The sequence below is a fragment of the Talpa occidentalis genome, unplaced genomic scaffold (assembly GCF_014898055.3).
Source record: "Talpa occidentalis isolate TD23 unplaced genomic scaffold, MPIMG_talOcc4v2.1 talOcc4.10, whole genome shotgun sequence".
NCBI lineage: Eukaryota > Metazoa > Chordata > Mammalia > Eulipotyphla > Talpidae > Talpa > Talpa occidentalis.
This window is the reverse complement of record NW_023600993.1, coordinates 92,952,235-92,965,142: the sequence shown is the minus strand read 5'-3', so window position 1 is coordinate 92,965,142 and position 12,908 is coordinate 92,952,235. Positions and strand designations below refer to the sequence as shown.

At 48.5% G+C, this 12,908-nt stretch overlaps 1 long non-coding RNA gene across 1 annotated transcript; it reads left to right on the top strand.

Moving 5' to 3' along the window:
• Window positions 1–7,188: 7,188 nt before the first annotated feature.
• On the top strand, window positions 7,189–12,601 carry LOC129146580 (uncharacterized). The gene is made up of 3 exons (XR_008553460.1): window positions 7,189–7,314; window positions 8,931–9,126; window positions 12,404–12,601. It is a non-coding gene; the product is annotated as an uncharacterized LOC129146580 (long non-coding RNA).
• Window positions 12,602–12,908: the final 307 nt, after the last annotated feature.

Here is a 12,908-nt window from a genome sequence, read left to right as displayed (position 1 = left end):
GGTGCCTCGAGCAGTCACCTCAGCTGGTCGTTGACCCCAGTAAGTCGACAACACAAAACTGGCCAAGATCCACCTCAGGGATCCTGTTTTTCTTTGAGAGTCGTTTGTCGACTACTTACAGCATGTCATTGGGGTGTGAGGGAATAACCTGGGTGTTGGACAGAGACCATCTCTCTGAGGAGGGGATGCTGGTGTTTTTGCTAAGACCTGAAGAAGTTGAGAAGAAGTTGGCCAGGCAACCATGTCCTTGGGGTTTCATGCCGAGGGAAGAGCAGGAGCCAGGCTGGAGGTGTGGGTGCTTCTGGGAGTAGAAAGGAGATTGACATGCCATTATGAGTATAGGCAGCCATGGTGTGAGGAGAGGAGAGGAGAGGAGAGAATCCAGGGAGCGCATTTGCTTTTTTTCTGAAAGCAGCAGGAGGCCACAGAGGGTATGTCAAATGCATTGAGTGTCCACTCTGGTCCACGACAGCTCTGCCCGAGTTCTGTCCCCCTACCCCGTATTGGTCCTCATTGTGCCCCAGGATGATGGGGACCTGAGGTGGAAATAAGTCTTCTGGGTCTGCCTTCCACTGGAGGGGATGGACACTGGCAGACAAAGGCTCCAGACTCCAGTTCTCAGATGGGAGCTTCTGGGAGGCCTTTGCCCGCTTCCTGGAGGTCCTGGTGACCTTAAGTCTCTCCCTGTTCTGATGACCTCAGTAATGTTGCCTGCGATCTGCTTTCCCTCTTCCTTGTCTCCCTTTCTGCCCCGTCGTCATTCGTGCTTCCTGGGTTGACCTCCCAAATCAACCACCTGCATCCAAGTCTTAGGCTCTGCTTTGGGCGGACCCAAAACTAAGAGCAGCGAGCACGGTCTGGCAGGTTGGGAGTGGGGGGAGGGAACCATTTCTGCCCACTGGACGTTCTCTACCTGTGCTGAGGCCCCGGGTTCCTCCTTTGGGACTCCCATCCCAGGTCCCAGAATCATTCCTAACTAGGGACAGGCAGGTCCCGAGTGTGCGCCAGGTGGTAAAGCAAACCTAGCACCTCGTGGGGAGCAGCCGAGAGGCCTCGCTGTGTGTCTAGACGCTTAAGGCCACCCCTCCTTGGCGACTGGGTGGGGCTTCTGATGCTGACGTTTCTAGATTGGCCCCTCCCAGGGTGTCCCCATCCCATCCTCCCACTGGGCCACCCAAAGCGCTGCCTGATCTGATGGGCTGGTGAGTTCTCAGAGTCCCCATGTGTCCACAGGGCTGGTCCCCACACTGTGTGCCTGGGTTATGCTGGGCCACAAGGACTCACACTTGAAGGTCAATCAGGGCCTTGGGGAGCCAACTCCAAGCATCTGGCCCAGTCTGTGTCAATTAGGACACCCAGTTTTCTCCCTTCCTCAGTTTTCCCAGGCCAGCATAGATTATGAGCAGCATTCATTCACTTAGCAAGATGGGCTTTGGCACCCTCCTCTGCAGCACGGGGGATGGGCGACAGCACCTAGTGGCGGCGTTGTACGTCTGTCTGCTGGGGTCGGCCTCCATACACTCCTGTCTGTGTCCTTTCCTGCTCAGCACCCCCAAAAGGCACTTCCTCTCCTAACCTTCCTGCACTCTGCTCCCCAGAAGAGGCCGTCCTTCAGGACACAAGTCAGCCGAGGCAGAGGACCCCACTCCTTCTAGGACATTCTTCCCTGGCTCCATGCCTGAGAAACCAGCCCCTCCTCCGCCCTCTCCCCTGGGGGCCTGGCTCCCTTCCTCACCATCAGCCCCTCCTGCTGCTTCCTTCTGAAGCTCTCCAGAACATTCTGACTCATCCTCTGACTCAGGTGGAGTTTATTTCTGTTCCCACGTTCTGCTCCTTGATGGGCTGGGATCACAGCTGTCACCTCTGGCTCAGTGTTGGGGCGGGCACAGCTGAGTGCCTCTGTGTGTATGTGCACGTGTGTGTGTGCACGTGTGCATGTACTTGTGCATGCACGAGCCTGTGTGTTCACTTGTGTGCACACACATATGTTGTATAGAAGCTTATGTGCATGGTGGGCCACACTGCCCAGGGAGCTGTGGAGAGGGCATTTCCTGTTTTTCTCCACCTTCTATCTTTCGGCCCTCAGGAGCAGACAAGCATTCTCCAAAGTCCCAAGAGGGGTGAGAGGTGAGGGGAGTCACAGAGAGCCTCACCCTGTTCTCTACAGAAAGGTTATACTCTCAAAGGTGCCTTTTAGCAAAGAAATTCCAATGGATTATTCCATTTGCTAAACCCTTAGTCCTAGAATTTCCACACAGCAGAGCTGGCAGGGGCAGCAGAGCTGAAGCCAAACACCCACTTGATACTTTGGGCCCCAAACAGACCATGTTGTTTCAGAACCATGTTCAAGATTACCCAGCAAGCAAGCAACTAGTTTGATTTGGGTGATAATTCATTCATGCACTCAGCTGATGTCAGATCGGTCACTGCCCCAGGCAGTGTCCTCCTGGCCCCTCTGCTAGGCCTGGCTGTCCAGTGTGGAGCCCACCAGCCATGTGTGGCTACTGAGCACTAGACACACATCAGTCCTGACTGAGGGGCACAGGAAGTATAGAATGAATACTGATTTCAAAGATGTGGTGTTACAAAAAAGAATGGACTATGTATGTCTCATTAGCATTTTTTAAGATTGATTACTGGTTGAAATGGTAGTATTTCGGATAGATTGGACTAAAGAAAGCACATTATTATAGCTCCTTCCACCTGTTTCTTACTAGGACAATTTAAAATGACATATGGAATTGAAATACATAGTGACTCATGTTTGTGGCTTGCATGACCAACCCCTCAGGCCAAATCTGGCCCACTGCCTGTTTTTATAAATAAAGTTTTATTGAAGCACCACCAGACTTATTCATTCACACAGTGTCTCTGGGCCACTGTGCTCTACAATGACTGAATTGAGTGTTTATGACACAGACCCTATGATCTGCAGAACTTAAAATATTTACTCTCTAGGCCTTGATGATAAAATTTGTCTGGCTCTTGCACTCAGCCACCAATTTCAATTTCATGAGGGTGAGGACAAAGGATGAGGCTTTGACAGAAGAAGTGCTTAGTAAATATTAGTTGAATGAATGAAGGACACGACTAATTTTGGAAGGTTAGTTCACTGGAATTTCAGGCAGAGGAAGTAGTTTATACCAAGGCATGGAACCAAGAAATAACACCTAGTGTGCTGGTGATGGTAGTGCTTGGGATGAACCTTTCTAGAAAATCTGCTGATTCTTGCTTCTTGCTCTAGACACATAGATCAACTTCGTCTGGGTTCCTTGCCTCCAGTTTCTCTTTCCCAGGCAATCTGCATTCTGCCTGTACAAAACCCAACACATTTTTGGCCAGATCCAAAATCTTCGCTAGCCTGGCCATCGCCTGTAGGAGGAAGTAAGAACTTCACAGCGTGACCCTGCAATCCTCCCACACCACCTGACCCAGCCCTCGAGCCAGCTGCCCTCTGTCATTCCCCTGCTCCTCCGGTGTCCTGGCTGCTCCTGCCCACACCCCACCCCTTCTGGTCTCCGTGCCTTTCTTCATCCTCCTCCTCTGCCTGGAAACTTCTCCTTGATCTCTGCAAGTCAAAATCCACCCTTCCAGGCTCGGCTCCAATAGTTCCTCCTTGAGATGCAACGTGGCATTTTGCCAGTTTTAGAGTTTTAAAAAAATAACTCTTCTGTAAGATAAGTGATGGAGATGATAGGTTCACACAGCACGTGGTGTCTTGCTTTTTTTCTTCTTCACTGTAGGACTAATAATTTGAAGTGGAAAATTTCACTTTTTATCTAGTTCATGCTGTCTCCACCAGGTTGGTCTTTCCCCATGAATTGCCTTTTATAATTTTCACAATTTTATGAAAAATAGGTGCTATTTTGCTCCCATTTTCAGGATGAGGAAGCTGAGACCCAGAGGTGTGATTAAGAACAGTGAGTGTGAGCCTGCAGTGCACGCAGGTGTGCTAGGCTCTGGGCCCACAGCTGTCCTCTCACCTCTCTGTGCTCTCTCCTGAGGCTGCTTTCTCAGTCCAGGTTGGGAATCTCTGGGCTCCTCCTGCCACGTCCCACTCCAGGTCCTAACTGAGTGTGCCAGCACCCAGTCTACACCTGGTGTACTCGCGGAGTTCCCATCCTTGAGGGACCAGGGTACAGAGTCAAGTGCACATTAACTTTGGCTTGTTTTTGAGTCTTAACATGATGGTCACTTCCTCAGGTAAGTCCTCCATGATTTCCTAGACTAAGGCAGATTCTGGATCCAAGTTCTCATGACACTCAGCGCTTCTCCTGCCATAGTTCTCATCACATTAAAAATGTTTTAGGTAATGACTCCTACCTGACTGTAAGCATCATGAGCGCAGGAGGGGGGCTCATTCATTTTAATATTTCCAGCACCTTTCTCAATGCCTGGCACATAAAGGGGTATCAGTGGGACCTTGCTTGTTTTCCTTATCTGAATATCAGCCTTGCTTGTCTCTAAATCCACAGGAAAGCTGAAATGCATGTGAGTTTCTGTTACCCCCTCTGCTCCCTCAGTGACAGTGCCAGAGACACTGTTGTGTGTTGAAAAGAAAAGGAGAGATTGATGATCACAAGACCAGTGATGTCTGCTTGTGTGGACAACTCCAGACAAAGGCCCCTTCCTCAGCCTCAACCCAGGGAATCACCCTGCTGTGTGCCCTGGGAGGGGTCAGCCCATGGCAAAACCCCAGCTGTTGGAGCGGGTCCCCTTACCCACCCAGAGGCCTCTGCTATGGGCATCCACGCCGTGCCCCTGGGGAGCACAAAGGAGCCTGGTGATCAATCACCCTCCACCCCCAGTTCCCAGGAGGAGCCTGACCTCTCAGCACAGCTGAAGCCACCTTAGTGGGTGTGGTTTGAGCACTGCGGTTCTCACCTGGTTCAGGTGAGGTCTGCAGCAGTGGGAACCTTGCCACCTGCTCCGGATATCCTTAGTCTTTCAGGGTTTGGTGGGTGGGTGGGAGGTGATTCTACCTTATGGCCTCTGATAGGCAGATCTCGAGGGCATTCCTGGCTCCAGCGTGATCCACACATTCTGCTTGGCCTGGGACTGTTCCTGATTTTAAAACTGATTCCCAGGAGTTCTCTCACCCATGGGTAAACCAGTGTGGTCAGTCACGCTGCTTGGCTGACCCTTGCTCTTAAGTGAGCACCATCAGCACTGGGCAATGCATCGCTGAACTCTGCCATCTTGTCATCATTTTGGCCCAAGACTGCCAGCTGCTTTGGGCTCAAGATTGGGCCAGGGCAGGCCAGGAAGCAGCCTACTCAGGTCTGTGAATCTGTCCACATCACCGGGACACGTGTCATCTTTTTAGACCCAGTGCTAAGACCTGGGGAGTTTCTGTTGAGGGCCTCCTAGTGGGCTATGGTGATAATAAGGGGGGCCTGGTCTCCTGGGCTATGATGTGGCCTCACAGATTTGGGTCTTGGGAAATACGTTCATTCAGGGCAGGATGAACCAGACCTGAGTATACAATAGAACTATAATGCAAGCCATATATGCAATATTAAATTTTCTAGTAGTTAGAGTAAAGAAACACGTGTCATTAATTTTAATAATCTTTTCTATGACTTAACCCAATTATCTCCAAATACTGTCATTTCAACATGTAGTCAATATAAAAATTATGAACGAGATAGTTTACATTCTTTTTTTCATTCTAATGCTCAAAATCTGGTATGCATTTTACACTTCCAGCACATTTCAGTTTGGACCAACCACTTTTCCAGTGCTCAGTGACCACATGGGGCTAGTGTTGGACAGGACAGAATGGGTGCTTTTATAGCAAGGAGGAGGGATTTTTATCCAGATAGGGCTGGTGCATTTTGAGGGGAGTGTTGGGGGTCTCTGAAGATGAAAGCGTATATGGAAATTTCAAAGCTGTGGTGGCCCCATGTGATACTGAAGCTTTTCTGGAGAAACTAATGTGTGTGGGGGTGGTACTGTGAGTCCTTTGGGAAAGGGTGGGTTTATCATAGTTCATCCTTGTCGGGCAGCCAGACCATGAGGAGGAATGTCCCTGGGTGTGTCTAGCAGGGGCTCGTTATCTCTCCTGGAGAAGGTCCAATGTCAGGCTGCAGTCCTGGCCAGGCTGAGTCCCAATGGCCAAGCTCCAGATAATTCTGAAGGAGACTTCTACAGAGGGGGTGCCCACCTCCCACTGTCTCCCCTCACATTGCATTCTGGGTCTGGTTCCTGTCTTAGAATCTGGTGAACCCCACTGCTTCTAAGAATTGTTCTGCAAATGTCAACCTTTCTTACAGTAATGACCCTCTCTGGTTTTTGAAAGCTGTGGTTTCTTCCCTCAGAAAAACAGACACTTCAAAATATACACACACTTTTCAGTGTAATTGTAGAGGTGAGAGTCTTCTTAGGGCATTCTCCGCATCCAAGCTTAAGCATTTCCATTTAAGATGAAAAAAATAAAGAGTTTGGAGTTGGGTTTCCTACGTGTCTACAGCAACAAAGATGGGAAAGAGAAGATGTTGGTAAGGATGTGGACACCATAGGTGGGGGTGTAAATGGTAGACCCACTTGGAAAACATTTTGACATGAAAGAGCTTAATATGCATCTACCCTATGACCTAGTAATCCCACTTCTTGGTGTTCATCTGTGAGGAATGAAATATGTACCGCCCCCCCCCCATTACAAAAGTGTTTACGGTAGCTTTAATGGCAATAGCCTAAAACCGGATATAGCCCGAAATATTCATCATCAAGAGAATGGATAAAAAGCTATGGTCTATTTATGCAATGCAATACAACTCAGCAATAAAAATAAACAGTTGAGTGATACAACTGCATGTCTGGAATCTCAAAAGAAATCATGCTGAGCCAAAGGAGCCAGACGCGAAAGCATTCTCCTGTATGATTCCATTTATGTGAAGTTCTAGCGGGATCAGGCGAAACTAACTTATGGGGAAAGAAATCAGAACAGAAATTGCTTCTGGGACAGGGCAGATTTACTTGGAAAGGGCACAGGGGAACTTCTGGGGTGATGGGAAAGTTCAGTGGTTTCAGTTAAAATGGAAAGACAGCCTCTTTAGAATTTGTGCATTTTGCTGTGTGTTAATTGTTCCAACAAATGTAGAAAAGGAGCCGGCGAAGGGACAGAATTGTTCCCGGGGCTTGCGCAGACCTGACAAACATTTGGTCATTCTCTGTGATAACAGGTTCGCCGGCCTGCTCCCGCAGTGGAGGCGAAGCGTGCCTACCGTGTTCACGACTCTCTCGGCTGCACTGGGAGACCTTTGAACTGAGGACACGTTCCCAGAGCCTGGTGTGAAGATGGGCCCTTACCAGGTACAATGGAAATATTTGAATAAATGAAAGAACAGAGGCCTTGATGGAATCACTTGACAGGAATAAGGAATTTTTGCACTCATGGGTGATCCGTGGGTTCTGCCACGGGAGCAAAGTGGGTCATTGTGTTTTCAATTGAAAGTCAAGTTTCCTCCTTCCATCACCCCCCTACCATCCTCTCTCCCGCCTTCCCTTTCTCTGTCCCTTCCTGCTCTCTTTTCTTTCTTCCATCCTCTCTCTCTCTCTCTTCCTTCCTCCAATTTCTCTCCTTCTCTCTTTTTCTAATTTCTCTCTCCCTTTCTCCCTCAATCCTCTCTCCCACTTTCTCCTTCTCTTCTTTCATCCCCCAGCCTACTTCAGAGCAATATCCATTATTTAGGGCCTTTATTTCACTGAGTTCTTAAGGTAAGTGTATATGCACCTGTTCGCTTTTCTGGGCTCTGTGAAAATGGCTCCATCTGGACAAGTAAAGGAAGTTGTGACATATAAGAGTGAATGTTTAATAATGTGTATAAAGCCTAACATTGGGAACTAGCCCAATTCAACTTAACACCAACCCACACATAGGATGTGGGTGTATTTTAATATGGTTTTCATGATGTGAGATGGAGGAGCCTCCAAAAGTGAGAGAGACTCGGGGTATACCCAAGTTTTTAGAATAGCAGTACAATGGATTTATACTTGATACTGTGGGGAACTCATTTGCAAAAAAAAAAAAAAACAACACAGAAAGACAGGAGGGGACACAGGGAGAGACAAAGAGTGGAAGAATGAATGTATATATTGTGAGGACTAATGTTTTATTAATTTTTTTACAAAATCATTGTAGGTAATATACACACATGTGATAGACAAAAAAGTGACCCCCTAAAGCTGTCCCCATCCTGACTCCTGGAGCCCTTGATTATGTCCCCTTATGAGACACAAGGGACTTTGCCGCCTGATTAACGTTAAGGACCTAGAGATAGGGTGATTATCCTGGATTATCCAGGTGGGCCTGATTTGATCACATAACCCTTTAAATTTTAGGACACTTTCCAGGTCTGCTTAGGGGTAGCTAGAGAAGCAGGGTCAGAAGGATGTGACATCGCTGGCTTTGAAGTTGGTCATAAGCCACAGAAAGTGGAGACCCTCTAGACACAGAAACTAAGTACAGAAATGCATTCTCCCCAGAGTCTCTAGAAAGGAACATCCTTGCGAACCCTTGAGCATATCTCACAAAGACTCAAATCCGCATAACTGGACGATAATAAACATGTGTTGTTTAAGCCACTAAGTTGGTAGCGATTCGCTGTGCCAGCAATTGCAGATGAGTCTAACAAGAATGGACTTGTGGAGCCTTTCTAGAATGTTGTCTGTGAGCCTGTCTTTGTGCTATATTCTCTCTCTATGTGTGAGACCTTGCTTAGTTTCCACAACTCCACCAAGTCGTACCATTATCAAGCCAAGGCCAAGGCTGAGTCTTGTGACAGGGAAGGAAACTGCCTTTGCTACAAATGTGGGATTTGAACCGTCTTCTCTGTCTCTGCTCTACAGGGATTCTTCTCATATCTCGGGGTAAGGCTTTTTATAATTTTTTGGTGACTCCAATTCAGATGACTAGAACTATGTCTAAGTTTGCAGATCCCAGGAGAAAATATGTGTATGAGGTCCTTGAACGCGACAGCTCTGCGGATGCTTTCGGGCTTGAAGACACATCTCCTTTGTCATGAATTGTCTACGGGACAACCTACTTTAGAACTCGAAGAAGCATCTCTTTTCACATAACCAATTACAGGACTAATTACAAACTGTTTTTATCTGTTCATTAAGGTAGATATAATTAAGGCAACATTTTGTTAAACTAGTCTGAGGGTGTGCTTTAGAGTAATAATTACCACTTCTATTTCTTTGAGACTCTTTCTAATTTGTCTTGGCTTCATCACGGGCTCTCCTGTTTCTCTCTTGCTCTTTCTGCTCCCCACCGCGAAACTGTCAGCCTCTCTGCCCTGCCTCCCTGCCACTCTCCTGGTTAGCTTCTAATCATTCTTTGGACCCCTTAAGTCATGCTCCCTAGGGAAGGCCTCCCTAATTGCCCAGAAGGGTGTATTCTGTGGTGCACAAGCCCTCAGTGTCCTATTCCGCCCTCTAACTGCCTGATCACACCCATTGTAGATGCATTTAGCACCCATGTTTCCCATCGCACTCTAAAATTTTACCAAGCCAGGGCACCATGTCTGCGTCATGTCCTGCATGCCCCCGCCAGTGCTTGGTACCTGCTCTTGTAAGTATGGACTGGCTCATGAGAGATTTGGACTGGTCTTAGCTTTCAGACCACGTTGGGGTTGCTTTGGAGCTTGGCTGGTGCCATCCACCACCTCTGCATCTGCTTCCTCTGTTTTGTGGATGTGCAGCTGTGCACAGATACTCGTGTACCTGTGTGCACTCAGAGGACGAGCAAGGGTTCTCCTAATCCTGCTTTGCCTTTAGGCCAGAGCTTCTTGGGTTCTGCTATCAGGTCCAACTTCTGAGAGGGCCTGTACAGGGAGAAAGGGCTTCTGTGCTGCTTATGAGAGATCCATCACTTATGAGCGATCCATTGCCTTCGGGAGTACTGCCCTCTAGGGTGCCCAGGGGTCACCTGTGCATCTGGTCATCACCTTTCTCTGACCAGCAACCCCCACCCCCACTCTCCACAGGAGCACCCCTCTTCCCTGAAGTTCACAATCTGGTACTCAATTCCTACCATCCTTGCTGGTGCTCAAACTGGGGACTCGGTGGCAGATGTCACACCTCCCTTGGGTGGGAGGTTTCCTTCTTCCAGGCTCTCTCACTACCTGGAATTTCATGGCTGCTGTCTAGACAGAATACAGCCATAGCCATGAGGCAGGGCGGCAGTCCCCATGGGGCTGAGCCCTGGAGCTTAGCCCTCTGGAGCAACCACAGACGGGTCATTGCACCACCGGCAGTGAAATCCATGCCACAGAGTTTAAGACCTTTGACCGTGGAACCTTGGCTGTGGTGACGTTCTCTTGTGTTCCTGTTCCCAGCCTGCCTCAGCTGCACCCAACCCCCGTCATGCCCTGCGACAGCTTTTGCCCTGAACCCTGCCCCTTCTCAGTGTCTGTGGTCTGCTCCACCTACTGCCCAGGCCAATGGGAGACCAGAAGAGGAGAGTCTGGTGGGGGCAGGGGTGGCTATGCCTTCACGCCCAGAGGCAGGATTGCAACACCCCAAGGCAGCAGGGCAGAGGCTTCCTAAACCCCCCGGGGGGAGGCTGGGTCTACACCAGCTGACCTTCCGGTCTGCCTCCTTAGCTGATCTCTGGCTGCCTGTCCATTCTTGCTCTCCAGCACCTCCTATGAAGACCCTCTCCCCTGTGTAGCCCTGCTCCTCTATTCTCCCATCCAGATATGCAAGGGAGTGTTGGTGAGTGCTTTTGGAGTCTGAAGACTTGGGCTCAATACCTGGCTGTTTGACCTCTTCACACCTCTGTTTCCACACCTAGGCACTTAATGATCCCCTTCTCACAGGGCTGTTGTGAACACAAAACAAGGCGATGTGCCCACTGAACACCATGTTCTGAGGACCTGTGATGTGGCCGGCACCACCTGTTGGGCTGGGATTGCAGTGCCATTCACATGGAGTCTTTTTGGAAAGAGCCTACAATAAGGTGGAGCTAGAAAACTCACCCAAGACTGGAATATCCCCACAAACAAGCAGAGCCCCACATTCCCTCTGTATGCTGGATGGTGCTAAGAAGCAAACAGGCAGGACATGGTGATACAGACAACAAGACCAGAGCATCCTTGGGGGAGGGAGAAGAGCGGGCTTAGGAGGTGGCTCTAGGCAGAACCCCCCAGGAGGAGAGGGGCAGGGGTGGCAATGCCTTCACACCCAGAGGCAGGATTGCAACACCCCACGGCAGCAGGGCAGAGGCTTCCTAAATCCCCCGGGGGGAGGCTGGGTCTACACCAGCTGACCTTCCGGTCTGCCTTCTTAGCTGATCTCTTGGGGGAGCATCCTTGGGGGAGGGAGAAGAGTGGGATTAGGAGGTGGCTCTAGGCAGAACCCCCCAGGAGGAGAGGGGCTGGGGAATACAGCCCAGGTAGAGGGATGTCCAGGTGATGTGGAGCTAAGGCTTTGAAAGCAAGAAACAGGCCGGTGGATTTAGAGATCCCAACAGGGATGTTGGCTTGGGCACAGCCAGTGGGCATGAGTCTGGGAAAAGTGAGCCTCAGAAAGAACATCCCGGAGTGTGAGCTGAGAGGCTGTCCAGGTGTGGTCCCTGCATTGGCAGCATCATGTCACCTGGACACTGGTGAGGAATGCAAAGCCTTTTTTAAGAAATTGTGTTTTTTTTTTTTTTTATTGAGGTAATTTTGGTTTACAAGATTGTATATGATTTAGGGAAATAGGTTCACACCTCTTCAGATTTTGTTGCCACACCACACCCACCATCAGGGCACCCATCAACCTCCACCACGGTCCTATGTCCCCTTTCCTGTTTTTTGGCACCACACACCCTCCCACTATGGTCACCCCATTTCAGCAGTCAGAGTCTGGGACTTGTTGGGTTTAGTTTTGTCTGTTCATTTGTTTTGTTTCTTTATATTCTACATATAAATGAAATAATCCAGTATTTGTCTTTTTCCTTCTGACTTATTTCACTGGGCATAATCCTTTCCAGTTCCATCCATGTTGTTGCAAATGATATATATCTATATACCATATAAATATATATATTACACACACATATAAATATAATATATTATATATAATACATAATTTTTATATTATATATATATTTTATATATATATATATATATATACACATATACATATTTGAGTAGTGGACCCTTGTGGGGTCCACTTATGCCACAACTTCCTGATTCATTTGTCTGCATTTGGGCACTTTAGTTGTTCCCAACTATTTACAGTAGTTTGGCTACTGCAGTGCTGCAATGAACACAGGTGTGTGTGTTTCCCTTCAAATAGGTGTTTGCATTCTTTGGGTAGATACCTAGGAGTGGGATAGTTGGGTAGATTTATAGTGGGATGTGGTAGATTTATTTTCAGTATTTTGAGAAACCTCCATATTGTTTTCCAGAGAGGCCGGACCAGTGAATGTGTCAACCCCCATCCAGGTCCTGAACTATGGCCAAGAAGCTACCATCCTCCTGGTTTTACCATCTCCACCACCAATGGGCAAATTTGAATTGTTATTTAGCGGAAGATTGCTAAACTACAGAGAAAGTCAGGACAAAGAGCTGAAATGCTCAGGCAGCTAAAGCCAAATGTCTGTTCTACTTGGAGAAGTTCATGCAAAAGGGTTGAGATGCTCAGGGGGTCCTTGGCTGGGATGGCTAGAATGGGACTCAGTAGGAGGCATGTCTCCTTGCAGACCTGATCCAGTACAATCTTCTACCTGGAAACACAGTGTTCCAGAGAATGAGATGGAAGTTGCAGGGACTTTGATGACAAACCTTAGAAGTCCATAGAATTATGTTGGCCTTACCCTATGGATGGAAACATCACAAGTCTACCCAGACTCACAGAGAGGAAACAGGTTTAGTTTAAACCTGTTAGCTGGGCTTGAAATCTACCATACTGAT